We start from the raw sequence: 5,668 nt of genomic DNA, 5'->3' as shown, positions 1-5,668 counted from the left end.
AATTTGAGAAGCAAGACAGAGGATCATGCAGGAAGGGAGGGAAAATGAAACAAGACAAAACCAAAGAGGGAGACAAACCATAAGAGGCTCATAATCTCAGGAAACAAACTGAGGGTTGCTGGAGGGGAAAGGGGTGGGAGGGATGTGGTGGCTGGGTGATGGACATTAGGGAGGGTATGTGCTACGGTGAGTGTTGTAAATTGTGTAAGACTGGTGAATCACAGACTTGTACCCCCAAGACAAATAATACATTATATGTTAATTTAAAGTATACAAAAATAAATACATATTTATTTATTTGACCGAGAGACACACACAAGCAGGGCGAGTGGGAGAGGAAGAACCAGGCTCCCTACTGAGCAGGGAGCCCACCTGGAGCTTGATTCCAGGACCCTGGGATTTTGACCTAAGCCGAAGGCAGAAGCTTAATGCCAAAACAACAACAACAACAAAAACAAAACAAAACTCTTTACCCCTACCTCACACCATACACAAATGTTAATTCAAAATGGGTCATAGGGGGGAGCCTGGGTGGCTCAGTGGGTTAAAGCCTCTGCCTTCAGCTCAGGTCATGATCTTAGGGTCCTGGAATCGAGCCCCGCATCAGGCTCTCTGCTCAGCAGGGAACTTGCTTCCTCCTCTCTCTCTGCCTGCCTCTCTACCTACTTGTGATCTCTCTCTGTCAAATAAATAAATAAAATATTAAAAAACAAACAAACAAAAAACCTAAATGGGTCATAGGGGGCATCTGGGTGACTCAGTTGGTTGGGCATCTGCCTTTGGCTCGGGTCATGATCTCAGGGTCCTGGGATCAAGCCCCACATCAAGTTCCCTGGACGGCAGGGAGCCTGCTTCTCCTTCTGCTGCTCCCCTGGCTTGTGCGTTCACCCTCTCTCTCTCCTTCTGTCAAATAAATAAATAAAATTCAAAGTGGGTCATAGACTTAAATGTAAAAGATAAAACAATAAGGCTTCTAGACGAAAACAAAAATATACTTGTTTTTGTGGTGAGGTACAAGGATTTCTTAAGTGGGCATAAAAGGCATAAGTCATAATAGATAATTCTTCCCTTTATTCAACATTTATTGAGTGCCTACTGTGTGCCCCACTCTATGCTAGGTTCCAGCCAGCCCATGAAAAAAAATGTCAGCCCAGTGTTCCAGGAACTGATTCAGTGTAATGGGACAGACAGGTGCCTACTTGGACAACAATACTGCAGCTTTCTAGGGGTCCTGGGTTAATCACAGAAACCAATGGGAACCAGAGGAGAGGTACGTTTACCCAGAGTTCTGGGAAGATATTTTGGAATATGTGAAATCAAAGCCAGCCTTAAAGGATGAGGGAAATCAAGACAGGTTGTAGAACAAAGAAACAGTGTTTGAGAAGTCTTGGTGGGGACTTGTGGGTAGGTAAAACTACAAAGTATTCAGTTTGGTGGGAGCAGGTGGATGGGACTGGATATAGTTTCCTTTTTTTTTTTTTTTTTTAAGATTTTAATTATTTATTTGACAGCACAAAGAAGTAGAGCAAGAGAGAGAAACAGATTCCCTGCTGAGCAAGGAAACCTGATGGGGGGCTCAATCCCAGGACCCTAGGATCAAGGCCTGAGCCAAAGACAGACCCGTAAGCCACCGAGCCACCCAGGTGTCCCTGGATATAGTTTCAGGAATATGTCTGTGTTGTTAGTTTTCATTTAATTGATAATTTAAGCCAGAGGGTTCTCTAACTTCATTGAGCACAAGAATCACCCACAAAACTCTGAAATGAATATTTTGGGACCCTACCACAGAAATTTATATCCAGTTGATAGGAAATGGGCCTGGGCATTTTTACAAACATTTTCTCTGCCCCAAAGGATGCTAATCCTGCCAGCCTTCAAACCACCCTCTGAAAAATATGATTTGAGCATTAATGTTTTTCCCTCTAGGAGATGGGAAGTACTTTCCCAGGCAGCACAGGGGTGAAAGAACTGAGAGCTTTTTTGGAAAAGCAGACCACAGTCCAAGTGATCCTAAGACGTGTCCTCCTCCTCCTCTCAAAACTAGAAGGGCACCATGCAAGGATCTGAGGGATGAGGAAGTCATCAGGCAAAGGAACAGCAGCTCCTGCGAATTCTGCCTGGTAACCAGGCACTCTGGAAAATTTCCCAGCATGCTCTGAGAACTCAGGTCCAATCTCCATGATCCTTATGAATATGCATGAGTCCCCAGATGTCCGCTGAATTTCCTAGCCCCCTGCTTCAGAACTGACAAAATAATGTACACATTTCAGAACCTGGCATCTTGATTAGGAAACTGGTTTCTAGCAGAGGTTTCACAAGTATTTCTCCAGTCATAGATGAATAAACTTGTGCATGTGTGCAAAATAGCAAACAAAATGTATGTTTAAAGCCTTCCCTAAAAGTCCTATCTCCATCAACAGGGTAAATGTGTATGACGAGTGCCCTTCCTGTGGTAGATACAGTTTGTTGCCTTCCAAATAGGTACCTACACGCCCCCTTACTGCCTAGCTAGAGGTCCCAGTTCCTCTTTCCAGCTTGTCAGTTGTCTAAGACCCTCTTGGTAATCATCAGGTGGCCGGCTAATGACACCCCCTGGGGTCACTGAGAAATATAAGAAGATGGAACCCCGAGGGCGCCTGGGTGGCTCAGTGGGTTAAGCCGCTGCCTTCGGCTCAGGTCATGATCTCAGGGTCCTGGGATCGAGTCCCGCATCGGGCTCTCTGCTCGGCAGGGAGCCTGCTTCCTTCTCTCTCTCTCTCTGCCTCTCAGTGTACTTGTGATTTCTCTCTGTCAAATAAATAAATAAAATCTTTAAAAAAAAAAAAAAGAAGAAGAAGAAGAAGATGGAACCCCGAAACTTGAAGATGGAAAAAAAAAATGGGACAAATTGTAAGTAACTGAGAATCACCAACTCACAAGAACTGGAAATATGTATGTGCACATGGAACTTTTAAAAAACAAAAGCTAAATAAATATACATCATTCAGTTTGGCCCAGGAATTCCATTACTGACTGTATACCTAATAGAAATGAATGTACTGGGACACCTGGGTGGCTTGGTTAAGCATCTGCCTTCAGCTCAAGTCATGATCCCAGAGTCCTGGGATCCAGCCAGCATGGGGCTCCCTGCTAGGCGGGGAGTCTGCTTCTCCCTCTTGCTCTGCCTACTTGTGCTCGCTCTCTCTCTGTGTGTCAAATAAATAAATAAATAAAATCTTTAAATGAAATATATCATTAGATTGTGATGATTGCACAATTTTGTGAATAAGCTAAAAACCCCAAACACTTTTTTTTTTAAGATTTTATTTGTGGGGGGAGAGCAGAAGCAGGGGGAGTGGCAGGCAGAGGGAGAAACAGGCTCCCTGCTGAACAAAAAATGGATGAGGGACCAATGTCAAATGCTTCATGGACTAAGCTATCCAGGTGTCCCCCACAAAACACTTTAAATGGGCGAATTGTATGACATGTGAATTGTATCCCAATAAAGCTGTTATAAAACATTCACTGCAAGATATACTTAAGATCTATGCACTTCTGTTGTGTGTTATTATATCCCAATACACATTAAAACAAAACAATATTCCCTTCCTCCAGGGGTCCTTGAGGAGACGGACAGGGAGGGAGAAAGTGTGAGGAATGTGGGTTTGCTGAGATGCCAGGGAACCAGGGACTCACTCTCAGCCTCGTTGCCCCTTGCCATGTCCAAAACAGTGACCGGAAGTTCAAGTACGGAGGAGGTGGGGCCAGTGACATAAAAGACGGAGGTTGCTGGCAAAGGACAGAGGGAGGGGCAAAGGCTGAGATGCCCGAGAGAGAAATGGAGAAATGGATTTCAGTTCAGTGAAAACGAATTTTGTTTTGGCCCAAACTAACTTTTAATGTTTATGATGAAGCAGCCCATAAGTAAAACCATCAAGACTCCACACCAGAGATAACCATCAGAAACACCTTGATGTAATTCCACAAGTATGAATTAATTGCCTTCTCTGTGTCAGAGTCTGTGCTGGGCATGAGGCCAGGAATCTGTGACTCGACTCGAGGCAGCTGCTGAAGAAGCAAACATGGGAGGAAGGGAAGGAGGCTGGCGGCTGGAGACACAAGGAAAAGCAGCATTCAGTCAGGGAAAATCCCTAGACCAGGCAGGGACTGTGGGGTGTCGAGGAGTCCTGGGACTGGGGCTACAGGGAAATGTTGGGAAGGAGATCCCTACTGGCTTTTCAGATTTGTAAAGTGACAACTTTGGCCAAAAAAAGAGGGATTCCCCTCCCCCATCCTGGCTGGGACTTGAGCTTGGCAGAGCAGAGAAGGGTAAGGCAACACCTATCCCCAGGGCTTTATCAAAATTCCACTGTAGCTGGAGAAACAGCCTTTAAGGCCAACTGCCTCTAATCCTCTTTTCTAGATTGTCTCCTAGTAAAACAGGAAGCAGGTTTTCCTCACGTCTCATCTAAGTCTTTTCTGCCGCTGCTATAATAACCATGCCCCCACCTGCCTCTTTGGGTCAGAAATAAATCATTATTTATTTTATAAGTCATTTATTTATTTATAAGTCATTATTCCTACTTACCATTATTCTATCCTTGATGATGTTGTAAAGTCTGTATTCAGAACTTCCGGATCTCCTATGCAAGGGAAGAAAGTTATTCCCAGAAGACAGGACCACTGCTCTTCTGTTTATTTATTGAAAATGTATTTATACCAAGTTGGCAAGTATGTGGAACAATTGGAAGGCTCATATAGTGCTGGTGGGAACATTAAATGGTACAATTGCTTTGGAAAACCCGTTTCGGCAGTTTCTTGTAAAATTAAAACATAAACTTACCATGTGATCTGGCAGTTCCACTCATAAGAATTTATCCAAGAGAAATAAAAACATTGTCCTCCCAAAAGACATGTCCAGAATGTTCGCAGCAACTTCATCCATATTAGCTAAAAACTGGAATCAGCTCTACTGTCCATCAATACTAATTGTGGTATGTCCATATGATGGAATGCTAGTAGGCAATAAAAGGAAATTGGCTATTGATGTGATCAACAGTGTGGATGAACCTCAAAAACCTTACTCTGAGAGATGCCCAGGTGGCTCAACCAGCTGAACATCTGCCTTCTGCTTGGATCATGATCCTGGGCGTGGGATGGAGTCCCAAGTCTGCCTCCTTGGTCAGTGTGTGGAGCCTACTTCTCCATCTCCCTCTGCCTGCTGCTCCCCGTTTGTGCTCTCTCTCTCTAACCAATAAATAAATAAAATCTTAAACACACACACACACACACACATACCACAAACAGGGACACCTGGGTGGCTTAGTCGGTTAAGCATCTGCCTTTGGCTCAGGTCATGATCCTGGAGTCCTGGGATCAAGTCACACATTGGGCTCCCTCTGCTTGCCACTCCTCCTGCTTGTGCTCTCTCTCTCTTAATCTCTCTCTCTCTGACAAATAAAATCTTAAAGAAACAAAAAACAAAAAACCTTATGCTGAGTGAAAGAAACCTGACATAGAAGCAGACATGATTGTATGGTTCCATTTATATGAAACTCCTCTCCGAAGTGAAAGAAAACATACAAGGAGTTGCCAGGGCTAGTTGGAGGAGGAATGGGGAGTATTGGGAGAGTGATGGAAATAATGTGTATCTTGCTAGCAGTCATAGTTCCGTAGGCCAAAACACCCT

The 5,668-nt window shown here is 44.1% G+C and overlaps 1 long non-coding RNA gene across 1 annotated transcript; it reads right to left on the bottom strand.

Annotated features, from left to right (window-relative positions):
- Nucleotides 1–3,972: 3,972 nt before the first annotated feature.
- Nucleotides 3,973–4,981, bottom strand: LOC131811870 (uncharacterized). Its single transcript, XR_009346153.1, has 3 exons — nucleotides 4,823–4,981; nucleotides 4,568–4,622; nucleotides 3,973–4,088 (listed from the first exon to the last, which is right to left on the bottom strand). It is a non-coding gene; the product is annotated as an uncharacterized LOC131811870 (long non-coding RNA).
- Between the last annotated feature and the right edge of the window lie 687 nt (nucleotides 4,982–5,668).

The sequence above is a fragment of the Mustela lutreola genome, chromosome 11 (genome assembly GCF_030435805.1).
Source record: "Mustela lutreola isolate mMusLut2 chromosome 11, mMusLut2.pri, whole genome shotgun sequence".
Taxonomy (NCBI): Eukaryota; Metazoa; Chordata; class Mammalia; order Carnivora; family Mustelidae; genus Mustela; species Mustela lutreola.
Note: the sequence above shows the minus strand (reverse complement) of the source record. Positions and strands in the feature narration are given on the sequence as shown.